Source organism: Pantherophis guttatus, chromosome 4 (assembly GCF_059756535.1).
Source record: "Pantherophis guttatus breed Tessera chromosome 4, ASM5975653v1, whole genome shotgun sequence".
Lineage (NCBI taxonomy): Eukaryota > Metazoa > Chordata > Lepidosauria > Squamata > Colubridae > Pantherophis > Pantherophis guttatus.
This window is the reverse complement of record NC_142066.1, coordinates 16,537,114-16,555,752: the sequence shown is the minus strand read 5'-3', so window position 1 is coordinate 16,555,752 and position 18,639 is coordinate 16,537,114. Positions and strand designations below refer to the sequence as shown.

The 18,639-nt window shown below is 37.2% G+C and overlaps 1 pseudogene; it reads left to right on the top strand.

The window, feature by feature from the left end:
* The first annotated feature begins 6,493 nt into the window (after positions 1-6,493).
* On the top strand, positions 6,494-14,418 carry LOC132710022 (vomeronasal type-2 receptor 26-like; annotated as a pseudogene).
* Positions 14,419-18,639: the final 4,221 nt, after the last annotated feature.

The window sequence follows — 18,639 nt, the reverse complement described above, 5'->3', positions numbered from 1 at the left end:
TGTCTAACCTAATCACTTTCAAAAGAATTCCATCAGAAGAACTTCTTGATGATCCCATGTATGTAGTTGTCATTCTTAGCTGTCATATCTGGCTGGATAAATGTAACTTTCACCTCCTTTTATTTATCCTTCTTTTGCTCAGAGATTCTATTCTATTCTATTCTATTCTATGCTATTCTATTCTATTCTATTCTATTCTATTCTATTCTATTCTATTCTATTCTATTCTATTCTATTCCTTCAGTACTTTATAATAATTGGGTTAGCCACAAGACATGCTTTTGCTCCACAAATTTATAGCAATGCACTTGGTCTTGTTCAACAGATATCTGAGTTTTGCCCTAGTCTCTGCTTTCTAGCTTTCAAATGTTTCTGTTCCAAACTTTTCTGGCACACCAATTCCAACATAGTACTGTATATATGTAATTGATCAGATCATATTTGGCATACAATATTTCAGGTCACATTTCTATGAGATGAAAGTTAAGTAAAACATCTCATTTTGCCAACTAAATACACATTTCACGCAGAAGAATTTCTACTTATGTGGCTATAGTTAACAGCTTTTGGTTCCATGTTACTTTTTTTTTAATTGATTGAGTCTGGCTAGAATTCAAAAGTGAAGAATAGAAAGAGATACAATAGTTCAAGCTTTCAGTTCAGAAGTGTGTTTTATAAAGCCTTTTATAAATATAAAGTCTCAACATACTTTTCTGCCATAAACATTTCTAGTCAGCGTTCCATTTCTTACATATATGAAGTAAGGTCCTGAGAGAGAATTTGAGGGGGAGGCAGGACAAGAAGCAATGGATGGAAATTAATCAAGGAGAGAACCAACCTTGAACGAAGGAGAAATTTCCTGACAGTTAGAGCAATTAATCAGTGGAACAATTTGCTTCCAGAAGTTGTGAATGCTCCAATACTAGAGGTTTTTAAGAATGGATTAGACAACCATTTACCGGAAATTTGTTTATTTTATTTTATTTATTTATTTTGTCAAGCATATATAAGATTATATATGATACTCTTATACAGATAAGAGTATAAACATGATTGTGAATACATGAGATGGTTATGAATAAAAGGGGACATTAGGACAGGGAGGATAGGCACGTTGGTGCGTTTATGCACGTCCCTTACAGACCTCTTAGGAATGGGGTGAGGTAAATCAGGCACAGGGCACCTTCTTCCACGTCTGGTGGCTCTGCCCAAAAATTAGGAAATATTGGGAAAAAATAAGGATTTGGTTAATAGAAATAATATCGGAAAAAATAGAACTCAAACCAGAGATTTTTCTACTAGGGATGATTAAAGAAAACTATAGGAAAGAAATAAAGTACTTAATATTACACATAGTCACTGCAGCCAGATTGCGCTCGCCCAATATTGGAAAACTGATCAACTGCCAACAGACCAATTGATAATCCCAAAGAAATGGACAAACTAACATTTGAAATGAAGGATAAGGTAGACTCAAAAGATTATATAGTGTGGAATAGGTTGTATAATTTGGCAACTCGTAGAAATGAGAGTAAATGTAAAATTCTGTATGATAATAATAATTAACAAATATGCACTGTTAATAAGATAATGGACGTGAGACCAAAGTCACTTTTTCTTTTTATGGATTGTTGTCTGTATTAGTATATGTATCTTGTATATATATGGTATAACATTTTACTTTTTATATGTTTAATAAAGTTTTGTTTTTAAAATAAAAAAAAAGGAATAGGGTGAGGTCGACAGTAGACAGTCTAAGGGTAAAGTTTTGGGGGTTTGGGGAAGAGACCACAGAGTCAGGAAGTGCATTTCAGGCATTGATCACTCTGTTGCTGAAGTTGTATTTTCTGCAATCTAGATTGGAGTGGTTTACCTTAAGTTTGTATCTATCGTGTATTGTTGTGGTTGAAGCTGAAGTCATTGACAGGTAGGACATTGTAGCAGATAAAAAAAAGAGCTCTGGTGGCTCAGCAGACTAAGTAACATCCACTTACATCTGCTGCCTGCAATTACTGCAAGTTCAAATTTCACCAGGCTCAAGCCTTCCTTCCTTTCTAAGGTAGGTAAAATGAGGACCCAGATTATGGGGCAATAAGATGACTTTGTATAAATATACAAAAGTGTGAAGGCTATTGCTTAACGCATTGTAAGCCACCCTGAGTCTCCGGAGAAGGGCGGTAAATCAAATTTTAAAATATATATATATATACCACGCTTAGATCAGACCGAAGGTGGCGTAGTTCTAAGTGGCTAAGTCCAAAATTTCAAGTCTGGTGGCATAAGGTATTCTGTTGCGAGCACAGGAGTGGAGGACTCTTCTCGTGGAATATCTCTGGACTCTCTCAATTGTATTAATGTCCGATATGCAATGCAGGTTCCAGACAGATGAGCTGTATTTGGGAATTGATCTAGCAAATGTTTTGTATGCTCTAGTTAGGAGTACATGGTATAGAATTTCCTGTTTGAGCAGTGGGTCGGACAAGAAGACTTCCAAGGTCCCTTCCAACTCTGTTATTCTGAGTGTGAGATAGAACTAGAAAATGGTTAAGAAGAATTCTTTAAGGTGCAATCAGGAAAAAGAGGTGAGAGATCTGTAGGATTATTTTACATAATGACTGTAACCATACTAGTAATACAAATGGCCAACATTTTGTTTCCAGAGGAACACTTGAGCCAATCCTTTGTAACCAAAAGTACAATCCTAGATACCTCAAATACAAATTTATTATCTTGAAAGGGGGGTTTAATTACAATGGTGTAGAGATATGAAGAAAGTGAAGAAATTATGAAAAGTTGAAGGGGAGAGACAGAATTCTTTTGAATGTCAATACATAGACAATATAAACATGAAAGCACAACACTTTTACTTAATATTTTGAAAGAATGTTGCATTCTTCCATTGAATTTCATTTTGGCAGTTTTGCAGTCTAACCCATCTGTATAATTCTTTCTCACTAGTCAAACATATTTGACATCTTAGAGAGGATTTCTTAGGAGCTGAAGAAGTTTTAGATATTACCATTACCATATTGCAATTTCTAATGTGGCTCAATATACGACATTTGTAACTTTCAAAATGAGATAGAAATATCCCAATGCTATGAAAACATTGCAAAAAAGATAATTTAGGCTATTAAAAGAAATGGAGAAGAAAAGAAAGTTTGTCTTCCAAACAGCTGTATTCAATTTTATGGATCAGTAAGGGCAAAGTATACAGTCTATTTTGGCAACTTCTCTGTTTGGAAACAAAAGGCATTACCCTCTCTTGAAGTATATTTCTACAGATCAATCAGCATATCTTATCCTTGATCTTCGCTGTAAAGGAAATCAATGAAAATCCTCAGATCTTGCCAAACATCACTTTGGGCTTTGATATATATAATAGTTATTTCATGGCAATGTGGACCTACCTTGCTTCTATGGAGCTTGTTTCTTCACATGACAGATTTGTTCCCAACTATAAATGCAACATCAACCAAAATTTAGTTTGTGTTATTGCGGGACCCAATTCTCATATCTCTCAAGTTATGGCAGACATTTTGAGCATTTACAAGATTCCACAGGTAAGACTTGCAGAACAAAAAACAAAAAACAAAAAAATCCTATCGATAATATGACTTCCTCTTTAATGACATTTTCTTTTTTGGTTTTAATTAATGACAACCAATTTTTAAATAAGATCTGGCCACATAACACATTTTTTCAGGTGCTATTTATCAGATAATCACAGTAAGAAGAATTTATTTTATGAAAAGATATGACTGCTTCAAGCAATGCATACATATGAAACATCTGCCCCAACATTTCTATATCCAAGAATATAGAAGGAAAGGGAAAGAAAGAGGGAAAGACGGAAGGAAGGAAGGAAGGAAGGAAAAGAAAGAAAGAAAGAAAGAAAGAAAGAAAGAAAGAAAGAAAGAAAGAAAGAAAGAAAGAAAGAGAGTGAGTGAGTGGAATAGTGTTCATACCTATGGTTAGACAAATTTTAAAGGAAAAAATAAAAGATTTAAAACCTTATGAAGTTATTGTCAGCACTCCAAACTACATTCGTTCCAGTGCTGACATAAGGAGGAGAAGAGGGGGCAGCTGGCAAAAGGACGCTTGACTTTTCACCTACTTATTTTCCCTGAAGATAATATCCCCTAGGAGATGGAATGGAAGAGGGGACATTCCTGGGAGCTGAAGTAGTAGATGTGGGGAGAGTGATTTGGAAGATGGCCAATGAGATGGAGAGAATGGGGGAACGGAAAGGGAAGGTTTGGGGTCAGGAAGTCAGTGTTGGCTACGACATAATCGGGGGCAGATTGTCATGCTTAATAAATGAAAGATTTCATCAAAGACTATTTGTTTGGAAATGCAATTTATTTGAGATGACATCAAAACCTGACAGTTATCTTCTTAATAAAATTTATTCTGTGAATAAACAAAAGGTCTCCCTACCACATTCCCATATCGGCCATTGTCTGAAAGCATTCATAACAAGCTTTGAATATTCTAAGTATGTCCCTCAGCCTCAAAGAACAGGGACACTCCTTCACTAGAACATTTCCTAGAGAGCTGCTAAACAGTGAAACAGTCTTGAGTCATGGATTTATGGGGTTTTCATCCCTGATGCTCTTCAAGAAAATCTTGTAAAACCATCCCTCAGGGATGGTAAGAGGATTCTTGCTTTGTGTAATATTTCCAAGCTTTCTTCCAACACTATGCCTAAGGTCCCACAACCAAAATGTGATGTGTGTCTAGTTGGCATTCATCTATCATAATAACGATACTTCAATTGTTCTGTACACACACACACACACACACACACACACACAGTAAAATTACAGTAACAGAACCTTGCAAGATTTAAAGTATTTAGAAGGATCCTTTCCGAAAGTCTTCCTATGCCTCCACTATGTCTGTGGACCAAGATACTTTTGCATGAGATTTGTCTAGTCTACATCTCCTCCTCCTGTCTTCCAAGTTTGTTCTCACATTTCATTACAAATACCTATTCATTTTGTTTGTTTGTTTGTTTGTTTGTTTGTTTAGTTAGTTAGTTAGTTAGTTTGTTTGCCAAACATGTAAAAGATAGCATGTATAGGTATAAACATAAACATAAACAAAGAAAGTAAGTACAGATAAATTGGGACAGTAAGACAGGGATGGTAGGCATGCTTGTGCGCTTATGCATACCCCCTTTATGGACCTCTTAGGAATGGGGCAAGGTCCATGGTAGACAGTTTAAGGTTGAAGCTGTGAGGGTTTGAGGCTGTAACAATGGAATTGGGTAGAGCATTCCAGGTGTTGACCACTCTGTTGCTGAAGTCGTATTTCCTGCAAACAAGTTTGGAGCGGTTTACCTTGATTGTTTGCCCATGTATTATTGTGGTTGAAGCTGAAGAAGTCATTGACAGGTAAGATGTTGTAGCAGACATTTTTGTGTACTATGCTTAGATCGGAGTGGAGTACTCTTCTCGTGAAATACCTCTGGACCCACTCAATCGTGTTAATGTCCGATATACAGTGTGGATTCCAGGCGGATGAGCTGTATTCAAGAATTGGTCTGGCAAAGGTTTTGTATGCTCTAGTTAGCAATACAATATTACCGGAGAAGAAGCTTCGCAAGATTAACAATTCTTAATGCCTTTCTGGCAATGCTGTTACAGTGAATTCTGTATTTTTTCCCCCTTAGTTAACATATGGCTCTGCTCCAGTGACGGATAACATGATCCATACAGATTTTTACCATCAGATGTTTCCAAACAAACATCTTCAAATTATGGGGATCCTCCAGTTGCTGCTGCATTTTAAGTGGACCTGGATTGGATTGATTTGTCAAGAAAATGAGATTGGTGAACAATTTCTGAGGGAAGTGCTTACCATGTTTTCAGAAAAAGGAATCTGTTTTGATTATTTTGCAGAACTTCCCCCAGAAGCTTTTTCAAATGAGCTGGGAGAAAAAGTAGATAATTTTCTTAAAGTATACAAAATCATTATGACAAGTACCTCCAGTGTTGCAATCATATATTCTGAAAACCAGGTCATGGCAATTTTCAGAATAATACCATCTGTTTCAGAATATTTGGACACAACAGTTGAGATGAAAGATAAAGTTTGGATTTTCCCAGCCCAGATGGAATTCACTTCAGTTTCATTTCAAAGAAACAGCAATATCGAGTTCATCTGTGGGGCTCTTTCTTTTGCAGTTTCATCAAAAGAATTATTAGGTTTTGATACATTTCTTCAGACTAGAAATATTTTCATTCTAGAAAATGAAAATAGTTTTTCAAAGGTCTTTTGGGAGCAAGCCTTTGAATGTTCTTTCTCAAATTTCACTTTAGACCCCAAGTCACAGAAAAGGTGCACTGGGGAAGAGAAGCTGGAGACACTTCCAAGCTCTGCTTTTGAATTGAGCATGACTGGGCAAAGCTATAGTATCTACAATGCAGTCTACACTGTGGCACATGCTCTCCAAGCCATGCTTACACCCCACTCCAAACATAGAGCAATGGCTGGTAGTGGGAAACAGAAGCTTCTCAATCATCAAGTATGGCAGGTAATCTCTTATATTTTCTAATCTAGCAGATAATAATTGTTTCCATAACTACAACAGTTCACATAATATGTAAAAACTAATTTAAATTTAAGCTGGAGAAATGACTTAGATGGATCAGAATGTCCACATCTCTCCATCCCATATCAACTTATTTTTTTATGACACAAAGTTCCAGATATTTTGATTGTTTATATTCATTTTTTTAAAATTTGATTTATATGCCGCCCTTCTCCGAAGACTCAGGGCGGCTTACAATGTGCTCAGCAATAGCCTTCATCCTTTTGTATATTTATACAAAGTCAGCTTATTGCCCCCACAACTGGGTCCTCAATTTACCTACCTTAGAAAGGATGGAAGGCTGAGTCAACCTTGAGCCTTGGCGAGATTCGAACCCTGCAGTAATTGCAGGCAGCTGGTCTTAATAACCAGCTTAATAACAGGGTGCCTTAAACCCCTGTACTACCAAGGCTCCATATTTGATATGGACCTTATATATCTATATATAAAAAATAGCTCTGTGTGTGTGTGTGTGTGTGTGTGTGTGTGTGTGTGTGTGTGTGTGTGTTCCAGCATAACTCTGGAATGCCTCGAGCAATTTCAACCAAACTTGGTATACAGATGACTTACTCTCTGGAAACAAATACTGTGGGAGTAAGACACCCCTAACACCCCTCAGGGTATGTGTTCTATTAAGATCCAGCCTGTTGTGCCTTAAAATGGCTTCCACTATACTGCCCTAAAATGGCTTCTACTGTGCAGCACAGTGGAGTTGCCATGATAACGGCTTCACAGTACTCCACAAGGGGGGTCCCTCTAGTAAGGGGGAAAATCCAACATTAGAAATTACATTTGGGCCGGACATTTTCAATAAGGCTTTGATTATTCTTGAGGACAAATGTCTGGCCATGATCAATAAAATATTACTGCAACTTGGCCTGCCTGCACCACTATGAGACTGACACGACATACTTCACACAGATTACATATGAGAAAAGAATTACAACATCAAACAGCTTAATGCATATATCATGGACAAGAAGCCATTTCTAAATCAAGATCAGAAAAAAGCATATCAAATGATTGTGGATCAGCTAGCAAAACAATAAGGTGGTATCATTTTACTTGACGCTTCTGGGGGCACAGGGAAAACATTTTTAACTAATTTAATTCTCGCTGAAATCAGGGCTCAGGGTGAAGTTGCTCTTCTTGTCTAATACAAGATTGGGATAAATAAATACCCAGGTAATGCTGGATTATCAGCTAGTTATTAATAAATGATACCAGTTCTTGTTTGCAACAATGCAACACTTTATGGTAATCAAAGTGGAACTGCAACTATTGTATCTCCTCATCCATATTTATAATTTAATTAAATTGTATATGAAGATCCCAAATGAAGAACAACTCCTTATGGAGCTTTCTCATTAGTAGTATTCTAAGATGGAGTCCTGATCTTTAAGGATGGTGAGGGTAGCTTTTCTTCACATGGAGAAATTCATGAATTTTTGTCTCAGCGCATACAACAGTAAATTTTTAAAAGACATTTCTGCTTTAAAGATAGTTGTATAACTATGGGAGAGAAAAACAGGACAAAATCTGGTGTCTTCAGTCACTGAAAATGAAAATTACAAAAAAGAGAGGAGTGAGACCAGGGTGAGGAGAAAGCTTGAAGTGGATGCCAAATGATAGTAAGGAAAACAACATGGTAGTGTCATGTACACGTGAATAATAGACATGAAAGGAGAGATGTTATACTCTTAATTAATAGAACGGAACGGAACGGAACGGAACAGAACAGAACAGAACAGAACAGAACAGAATAACAAAGTTGGAAAGGACCTTGGAGTCCCTTCCAACCCCCTGCCTAGGCAGGAAACCCTCTACCATTTCAGACAAATGGTTATCCAACATCTTCTTAAAAACTTCCAATGTTGGAGCATTCACAACTTCTGGAGGCAAGTTGTTCCACTGATTAATTGTTCTAACTGTCAGGAAATTTCTCATTGGTTCTAAGTTGCTTCTCTCCTTATTAGTTTCCACCCATTGCTTCTTGTCCTACCCTCAGGTGAGAATAGCTTGACTCCCTCTTCTCTGTGGCAGCCCCTGAGATATTGGAACACTTCTATCATGTCTCCCCTAGTCCTTCTTTTCATTAAACTAGATATACCCAATTCCTGCAACCATTCTTCATGTTTTAGCCTCCAATCCCCTAATCATTAATGCTTCTCTATTCCTACTCTGATGGAACTGATGAATTAGTGCTATTATGATCTTTCTTCAGAAACACATCAATATCTTTTGAAATAATATTATTGTATATTTTGTCATTCTTCATACCTTTTATTAATTACTGTCATGTTCTTCACTTAAGTTTCACCACCATCTAAGAAAAATCTCATTTAACAACAGTGCTGGAGAAAATATTTTCTTTGACCAGAATGGGAAGGTTACAACTGGTTTTGACATTATGAATTGGGTCACCTTCCCAAATCAAACCTTTCTTAAGGTCAAAGTTGGAAAAGTACATCCATCAGCTCAACTAGAAAGCCTTCTCTCTCTGTCGGAGGATGACATTGTCTGGCCAAACACATTTAATCAGGTATATTTTATTTATTTTTCTTCAAGAGGTGTTACAGCACTCATGCTACAGTTGATCTCTGAGGTGCACCATTTAATGAATTAAGTACAAAAACTGAAGAAGCTTCTTGGATAAAAAGTGAGACATTTTCAAGGAAAAAAAATCCTGTTGCCTTTTGGAAGAATCACCTTTGAAAAAATATTCCTGAATGCACAAGATTTTGAAGATGATTTTGCATAAGAAAAAGCAACTCAGTGTATTTGTACCTCTGAGTTAATTAATCCTAACCTTTGGGCTCTGGCAAGAGAGACTTCTCCATTACATGGTCCATACCAGAAGGGTATTTTAAAGGATAATACAAGCCTTATACACTAGCTTAGAATTTTTCATAATTGTAATAAAAAAGAAAGAAGAATATGATTCCTCAAAAATAATGTTTTCTAGATTGCCAATCTTTAAATTCTAAATGTATTGCACTTTTATTTATTCGATTCATTCACAGTCACAACCTCTTTCTTTGTGCAATGAACCTTGCTCCTTGGGAAACAACAAGATCAAAATTGAAGGGAAGCCATTTTGCTGTTACAATTGCCTTCGTTGCCCAGAAGGCAAAATTGCCAACCAGACAGGTGAGAGATGTCATGCAAGAAGTGTTGTAATGGGATATCAGTATGACTTTGGGGGAAGAGGGGCAGGGTGCTGCCTTTTGTATTTTTGGACCTGCAATGTTCTTTTAATATAGTCTTAAAACAATGCAGAATTACTTCATCTATTTGTGTTTCCTGTCCTGTTTTGCTGTGATGATTGACAAATGTTTATATTTATTAGCTCTGAAGGTTAGTAAGTTTGGAATGTGTCAGAGTTTCTTGCAAAAATCAAATCCAGAAGCACACACAGATAAACTGATTCAGCAGGATTCATTTAAATAAGAAACTTCTTTATATACAAGAATACATATATACAATACCAAGAGTTGAGAACAGTTTCAGTTCAGCTCAGATCAGCAGACAAGTTCACACACAGAGCTTCACAGCTCAGAGCTTAACACACACTGGTTTCAGTTTCTCTTTCTCTGCATAGAATCAGAAGCTGCAGACTAAGACATGCCCTGGCTCCAGTCTGTCTCAGCTCTCAATTGGCTGACTTACTTGCTATGCTTATTCATTGGCAGACCTTGTTACCATGTCTTCCCAGTCATGACTATTCTGACACTCCTCCCTTCATGACTGGAATAGACATAATCAAATTACCTTAATATTCTTCAGATACCTGTATTTGAATACCCACATTCACAGTTCCCTTCAAATACCTGAGAATCCTTTTACTGTGATACATCCTTTGCAATGAAACAAAGATCACCCACAAACGTTAATATTTGACAATCCCCACCTAGTAACTTTCCAGTGTATATACAACCATCAGCCTTGCAACTCTTGAACCCAAGACTCTTCAATGCAGCATCTAAACATATATTCCAATTCCTGGCTGACTGCTTCAGCCCATAAATGGTCTTGTTCAATTTGTACACCGTGTTAGGCTTTTTTTTTACTTTCATACCCTGGTGCCTGAACCATGTAAATGTCTTCCTCTAATTCTGCATTGAGGAATGCAGTGGTTATGTCAAAATGCCAAATTTGATGACCATGTGCCACTGCCAACGCTAGTGCCAGTCTGATGCTTTCACTCTTTACAAAAGGAGACTTGGGAAGGTAAGTAGCACAGTGCGGGGGAGGGGGTAATCAGCTGTGGCACGTGTGGGAACCTTTTAAAAAACTTTAAAAGCACTTTTTACTACCGGCTCGGGCGAATAGGTAGTAAAAAGGTTCCAACGATCGTGCGGCACAGCTGTGATCGTCAGTGCCTCTTTTTTTAAAAAAAAAATTTAAAGCATTTTTTTGCTACCTATTCGCCTGAGCTGGTAAGAAAAAAATGCTTTTAAAAGGTTAAAAAAAAGGCTCTGACAATCACAACTTTGCCGCACGATCATTGGAACTTTTCTTTTACTTTTTTAAAGCATTTTTTACTACCTATTTGCCGGAACCATTAATAAAAAAATGCTTTTAAAAGTTTAAAAAAGGGCTCCGAAGATCACAGTTGTGCCGTGCGATCATAGGAACCTTTCTTTTTATCTTTTAAAAGCATTTTTTTACTACCTATTTGCCCGAACTGGTAGTAAAAATATGCTAAAAAAGTAAAAAAAAAAAAAAGAGAGAAGTTCCGATGATCGTGCATTGCTCAGCTGATCATCAGAATTTTTTTTAAAAAACTTTTTTACATTTTACATTTTTTACTACTGGTTCGGTGAACCAGTAGCATTTTTTATTATCAGTTTGGGAGAACCAGCCCAAACTGGTAGCATTTCACCTCTGGTTATGTTGGTCAAAAATAACTATACAAGACTAGCACTGTCTAAGTAGTATACATGTTATTTGTCTTTCACTTTGGCGGATAAAATGCCAGGATGGCGACACTGTGTTCGATATACTTATATGTAAATAATAAAAAATATATGTGTGTATGTGTGTGTGTGTGTTTTACGAAAACAAACAAACAAATATATATATATATATATATATATATATATATATATATATATATATATATTAATAATAATAATAATAATAATAATAATAATAATAATAATAATAATAATAATAATTTTATTTCTATACCGCCCTTCTCCCGAAGGACTCAGGGCAGTGTACAGCCTATTTAAAAACACAGACAAAACAACAATATAAAATTTAAAATAATTAAATAAAGTGGCTCAGATTTAAAACCCCAATAAATTTAAATACCCCAATTTAAAACTATTGTGTTGATAGTCCGGCCTGGCGGAACAACAGGGTCTTCAATGCGCAGCGAAACACCTGGAGGTCGGAGATCTTACGAATTTCCGGGGGCAGTTCGTTCCACAGGGCTGGGGCTCCCACAGAGAAGGCCCTCCCCCTGGGCATCGCCAGCCGACATAACTTGGCTGATGGCACCCTGAGGAGACCCTCTCTGTGGGAACGAACTGGTCGGTGGGAGGCTATTGGTGGCAGAAGATGGTCTTGGAGGTACCCGGGTCCTATGCCATGGAGCGCTTTAAAGGTGGTAACCAACACCTTGAATCACACCCGGAAGACCACATGAGGGCATGAGTGGAGCATAATAAGGGGTCCAAAGTGTCCAAAGTGTAGATGTTAATAACGATGGTAATAATAAAGATGTTAATAAAGATGATAATAGACCCACGGGCACAAGATCTTCCTTGAGGTGAGAGTAGGAGTAGCGAGACAGGAAAGCCCAATCCAGGGGTGGTTGGCCATTAAGGCCAACACCCACCCATATATATATATATGTATGTAGGTCTTTGGTTATTCGGGTTTTCTCCCACGTAAAATTGGAAGTGTCTTGGTGACGTTTTGACAGAGTCTCATTCGTCATCTTCAGGCTGGTGTTTTCGGTGAAACGTCGCCAAGACACTTCCAATTTTACGTGGGAGAAAACCCGAATAACCAAAGACCTACATACAAGCACCCGCGAAAACCTCAGAAATTATATCTATATCTATATCTATATCTATATCTATATCTATATCTATATCTATATCTATATCTATATCTATATCTATATCTATCTATCTATATATATATATATATATATATATATTTATATATATAATTAGTGAGTGTGTGTGTGTGTGTATATACACACACACACACACACACACATACACACACACACACATATATATATATTGCTTGCACAAGCATGAAACTGAAGACACCAGCCTGAAGATGATGAGTGGGACCGCGTCGAAACGTCGCCAAGATACTCTCAATTTTACATGGGAAAAGATCCAAATATGCCAAGACTTGCATACCTGTACCCGTGAAAATCTACGAATATATATATATATATATATATATATATATATATATATATATATATATATATGCATATTCTTTCTAGCCAGGTTTTACCTACGTAAACTAAGTTGTTTTGCAGCTCTGGTTGTGTGAAATCTCATTCACAAACTTCAGGGCTTTTTTTCTGTTGACTTGAATGAGATTTCACACAACCAGAGCTGCAAAACAACTTAGTTTACGTAGGTAAAACCTGGCTAGAAAGAATATGCACATAAAAGCCTACAAAAAAGAAAAAGATATATATATATATATATATATACGTACGTGTGTGTGTGTGTGTGTGTGTAATGATATCTGACTAAGTAATCTCAAAGTAATTTCAAAGGATTGTGTTCTACAGACAGTTTTAAATATTTCTAGCCTTCCAAATAAGTTGGATTTCAAATACTTGCATTCCCAGATTCTATGAGGAATGTCTGGATATTCCAGGCACTGAAATATTATACTCTTAAAAGTTTGGGAATTCCTATCTGCTTAATGACTCTATTTCCTCTTCCAGGGTTAGATGACTGTTTCCCATGCCCTGAAGAAACCTATCCTAATAAGGACCACACTCTTTGCATTAAAAAACACACAAACTTCTTGTCTTACAAAGAACCCTTGGGAATCACTTTGACCATTCTTGCTTTCCTCTTTTCTTTCATCTCAGCTGTGGTGCTGGGGATCTTCATTAAACACCAGAACACTCCCATTGTCAAAGCCAACAACAGGGGGCTCACCTATACTCTACTCATTGCTCTCCTTTTATCCTTCCTTTGCACTTTGCTTTTTATTGGACAACCAGACCAAGTAAAATGTCTCATGCAACCACGGCTTTTAGCATCATCTTTACTGTAGCCCTTTCTTGTATATTGGCAAAAACAACCATAGTGATTCTTGCTTTCATGGCCACCAAGCCAGGCTCTAAAATCAGGAAATGGGTGGGGAAAAAACTAGCCAACACTGTTGTCCTGTCTTGCTCACTGGTACAAGTCACTATTTGTAGTGTATGGCTGGAAACTTCTCCCCCATTCCCAGATTCAGACATGCATTCCATGGTTGAAGAAATTATCCTGAGATGTAATGAAGGTTCAGCCATTATGTTTTACATTGTCCTTGGCTTTATGGGCTTCTTGGCTGCTATCAGCTTCACAGTGGCCTTCCTAGCCAGGAAGCTACCTGACAGCTTTAATGAAGCCAAATTTATCACTTTCAGCATGTTGGTTTTTTGTAGTGTCTGGGTGTTGTTTGTTCCTACCTATCTGAGCAGCAAGGGAAAGTACATGGTAGCTGTGGAGATTTTCTCCATTTTGGCTTCTGCAGCCATCTTTTTCCCCAAATGCTACATTATTGTGCTGAGACCTGACCTGAACAGAAAGAAACAGTTGATAAAGAAACAAAATTGAATTCCAGATTTATTTATTTACATATTTATTTAAGTGTTTCTATCAAGATTCTTTCTCTAGCTCAAGTTTCACTCTGCTGACCGGCTTTCAATTTGGCAAGATAGTTCAAAATAATCCAAAATAATCAAGAGCAATCTATGCACTGCATGAGAAAGGCAACCCCATTCTTTGTTTAAGGATCAATTATATTTTCTTTTAATAGCAATCTTTTAAAAATGCAGGACTAGTTATATACTTTTCTTAAACTATTTCTATCTGATATCAAAAATTCAATACAGGAAAACAATTGAAACCCATCTATTAAGTTTTATAAGAACTGTATAAATCCAATAAAAATAAAAGTGAAGTAGCGTATTCTTGTTGGTGGATCTGTTCTTTTTATTTTCAAATAAATAACAATAGGGATATATATTTCCCAAAGGCATTCAGTAGACTGGTGGCCTCCAATCTTTTGGGCACCAGGGACCAGTTCCATGTAGAGATGTCAGAGTGCGCACAGTGTTTATTTTATTACCTTCAGCATGTTTGTCTTTTGCAGTGTCTGGGTGTTGTTTGTTCCTACCTATCTGAGCACCAAGGGGAAATATATGGTGGCTGTGGAGATCTTCTCTATTTTGGCTTCTGCAGCAGGATTACTGGGCTGCATCTTTTTGCTCAAATGTTATATCATTATCCTGAGGCCACAGTTGAACAGAAAAGAACAGTTGATAAAGAAGTAAACATAAACATCCATTTTTGTTGTTATTTATTTAATAAGCATATTATTCTGTTTCCAGTTACATTCTAATGAGCTGCTTTTAATCTACTAAATTTGTTCAGAAACAATTCTTCCCTCCCCCCCCCAAGGTAATGAAGTGCAACATATGCACTGTATAGGATAAACAACCCCAATTTTTATCTGAGCAGTGACTACCTTTTTAAAACATAAGAACAGCCATATGTTTGTATTTGAACTAATATTTGATCTCAAATAATCAATCCAGAAAAATAGCATATTTTCCAGAAAATATTTTGTAGAAAAAATTGATTTCTAGTCTGAATTGCTCAGATTTTTTTTTTCAGAGGAAAATGCATGGGAAATTGGGTTCTCAAATTGTTTTCTACTTTGCAAAAAAAAAATGTCCCTAGTTTTTATATTCTTAGTGGCATACTTATTAAAATATTCAGTGAATCCAATACTTGACAAAATATGTAAAACTGGGAAAAGTAAAAAAAAAATGCACTACAATGTCCTAGCATGATTCATCTGGATTGCTGCAAAGATATTGTTCTCGTCTATGTTTTTGTTTGTTTTTTTGCGGGTGGGGGGGAACAACACACTTGTATTACAATTGTTTTTTAAAAAACAAATATTCCACCACAAAATTCATTTTCATGTTTTTGCATTTACATCAGTGGTGAAAACTAAAATTTGTTACTACCGGTTCTGTGGGCGTGGCTTGGTGGGAGCGGGTAATGTGACTGGGTGGGCAATTTTTTTTTTAACTTTTAAAACCATTTTTTCTACAACCTCTTCGGCGAAGATGTTGTAAAAAAAATGCTTTCAAAAGGCTCTGACGATCCAAGCTGAGTTGCCTGATCGGCAGAGGCTTTTTAATTTTTTTTAAAAAAATCAGGCAACTCAGCTTGGATCGTCAGAGGCATTTAAAAGAAAAAAAGGGTTTTTTTTTTCTTTTAAAAGCCTTTGACGATCCCAGCTGAGCTGCACGATCATCAGAGGCTTTTTTTTTAAAACTTTTAAAAGCATTTTTTGGCCGAAGAAAAAATGCTTTAAAAAAAAAAGAGCCTCTGATTATTGTGCGGCTCAGCTGGGCATGGGGGGGGGCAGGGATTTTTGTTACCAGTTCTCCGAACCACCCGCCTCCATCACTACCGGATTGGGCGATCCAGTCTGAACCGGGAGCATTTAACCCCTGATTTACATGTTTATTATACAATACAACATATAATAATGACAAATCTTAATTGTATACTATTTCAGAACAATTAAGTTAAGACATGGAATGAAATTAATAATGACCTCTTTAGATAAGAGAAACTACAATTGTCATTATAGGAAAGAATTTCTTTGAGAAAAATGAATGCCTAGAATGATGTGTTTGTTTCAAATAATAGCAATAGCAATAGACTTATATACCGCTTCATAGTGCTTTTACAGCCCTCTCTAAATGGTTTACAGAGTCAGCATATTTTCCCCCAACAATCTGGGTTCTCCTTTTACCGACCTTGGAAGGATGGAAGGCTGAGTCAAGCTTGAGCCAGTGAGGTTTGAACTACCGAACTGCAGCTAGCAGTCAGCTGAAGTAGCCTGAAGTGCTGCACTGTAACCACTGTGCCACCTTGGCTAATACCTATTTGACAACCACTGCACCTTTTAATCAGTAGCAGAAAGCTATAAATAGGTTCATATGGCAAGGGCAAAATCCAAGAACAAATATAAACTCCAAGATGCAAAGGAATGAAGAGGATTGGGACTGACTCATTTGAAGTTGTATGTTGCATCCTGCTGTTTTGTTGGGATGAAAGAGTGAGTTCTGCTCAGAAATAAAGGAAACTTAAAACTGGAATTGCACAATGTTTGAGGTTTGGGTGGTACTGTACCATGGTTTTCTATGGTACAGTAAAATTTAGCTTAATCTAGGTTTTAAAATTCACAACATTAGATGTATGTTAAAAATATGGAATAGCTTGTCCACTCCAAGGATAAAGCATTCAGACACAAACTGAGCAATGTGATATATGCAGTAAAATGCAGTGAGACATGTACAGATCTGTACATTGGAGAAACAAAACAACCACTGTACAAATGCATGGCACAACATAGGATAACAAATCCATCAGAACAAGATTCAGCAGAGTTGGGCTCCGAAATGGGCCCAGCCTGAAACAGCGCAGGTGGGGGCTTATGTCCTCCATCCGTGTCGGTCTCTTCTGTTCACAGGGTTATACCCGGTGGGTCACCAGAGGGGACCCAGTACCCAGCATAGACCACTATTAATTAAAATTTCTTTTTTAAAAAAAGAAAAGAACAAGATTGGGCAGTTCATCTGCAGTTGAAAGATCACTCTTTTGAATACATCAAAGTCCACATTCTAGAGAGAGAGGACTGCTGGTTTGAAAAAGGGATCAAAGAAGCCATCTATATTAAGATTGAACAGCCCTTTCTCAACAGAGGGGGAAGGATATGATACCACCTATCTCCTGTTTACAGCACAGTCATTTCAGCAGTTCCAAGAAGTTCCACACCCATTTGCACTATTCAGGTGATTCTGAAGACACAGATAAACCTCCAAGTGACCTCAATGACTCTCAGAAAGAGTGCTAATGACCACATGACTGCATATACAGTATATGACTTATATAAGGCATATAAATCCTTCCATCCTCCACCATTCAGTCAGAACTGAAGAATAGATGAGAAGTGAAATGTCTTCAAGAAAAAACAAAGTCCAGTTGCCTTTTGAAAAAAGCACCTTTGGGACAATCATGACCTGGATTACTGAGAATGTCCACAGATGTATAAATCCAGACTGTGCCTGAAAATGCACATTATAAACATTAGCACAAGAAGCATTTTACAGGAAAGAAAAATCAGGTAAAGAGACATGGCTAATCTACTGAGTGCATTTGGATCAATAGTATGGAGAATATGGCAGCATAAGGATTTAAAATTTTTAGGTAGGTATTTTAGGTAGATAGTAGAACATTTGGAAATTAACAGCAGAAGACATAGTTTGAAATTGATAGAACAAGGGGAAAACATCAGGGGTGAAATCCAGCAGGTTCTGATAGGTTCTGGAGAACTGGTAGAGAAATTTTGAGTAGTTCAGAGAATACCACCTCTGGCTGGCCCCAGAGTGGGGTGGTAATGAAGATTTTGCAATATCCTTCCCCCAGGAGTGGAGAGGGAATGGAGATATTGCAGTATCCTTCCCCTGGAGTGGGGTGGGAATGGAGATTTTGCAGTATCCTTCCCCTGGACTAGGGTGAGAATGGAGATTTTGCAGTATCCTTCCACTGGAGTGGGGTGGGAATGGGGATTTTGCAATATCCTTCCCCCAGGAGTGGGGCAGAATGGGGATTTTGCAACATTCTTCCTCCAGGAGTGGGAAGGAAAGGGGATTATGCAGTATCCTTCTCCTGCCCACCAAGCCACACCATGCCCACCAAGCCACACCCACAGATCCGGTAGTAAAAAAAATTGAATTTCACCACTGGGCC